This window comes from Triticum dicoccoides, chromosome 2A (assembly GCF_002162155.2).
Source record: "Triticum dicoccoides isolate Atlit2015 ecotype Zavitan chromosome 2A, WEW_v2.0, whole genome shotgun sequence".
NCBI lineage: Eukaryota > Viridiplantae > Streptophyta > Magnoliopsida > Poales > Poaceae > Triticum > Triticum dicoccoides.
In genome coordinates this window covers 714824743-714825670 of record NC_041382.1, presented here as the reverse complement: position 1 = coordinate 714825670, position 928 = coordinate 714824743, and positions in this window count along the sequence as shown.

Sequence of the window (928 nt, the reverse complement as noted above, 5' to 3'; positions counted from 1 at the left end):
GGGGGCAGCACAACGACGGTGGGGCGCGGCAGCGCAAGTTCGCCGGAGAAAAATCGGCCATCGTCGGGGGCTAGAGGGATGGCTGGGGGCGACGGCTAGACCGGCGGTGGGGGCGGTACTGGGGAGGGTGGTGCGGCAGAAGGCGACCCAGCCGGTGATACGCGAGGTGGCTAGAGGAGGAAGATGGGTGGGAGATTGAAGAAGACGTCTTGGCTGTTGATTTTGCATCCGACGGTCCATAATGATTAACTAACCCAAACCTAGTTTTCAGTCGATTGATTGCTAGCCACGCCCTTTCTCTACATATAATGTTCCCCTGAACGGGTGGATGAAATCATCTGGACTAGATTTTTTAGTTATATATATACTAGCCACCACGAATTTGTGTCATCCAAATTTCTGCTAATTTTCGAGTCATGCAACTAGAGACTAGTACGGATAATACATTACCCGAGCACACGTGACATGTTTGTAGTGTTGCCAACGATCGAGATCGCCATGGCAATGTCATGGCCCCTTTGAGAAGGAGGCGAACGATAGGGATTTCTGTGCATAGTTTCCTCGTGCTCCTGTTACACGCGTGAAGCCGTGAAGTGACGCGCTCTTCTCTGGTTGTGTGATTGAATCGTCGGCTTTTCGGTTGGAAGTAAACTGTTGTTATCACGTTAATCGATCAATCAATTGCACTATTATGATAAAAAGAAGATAAACCGAGCGTGTCTACTTGAGGCTGGTTGGACGGGCTGCTGGCATGTGAACTTGGCGCCTATCTGCGACCGATGGAGCGCGACGGCGATGGACGTGCATGTGCTCCTACCGCGCTGCCTCACACGCACACGTAGCTGAAATTCGGTCGCAGTCGGCGAAAGTACGAAAAGGACTTGACGCTCACTGCAGGCCAGGGGCTGGAAAATGAAATGCCATGATG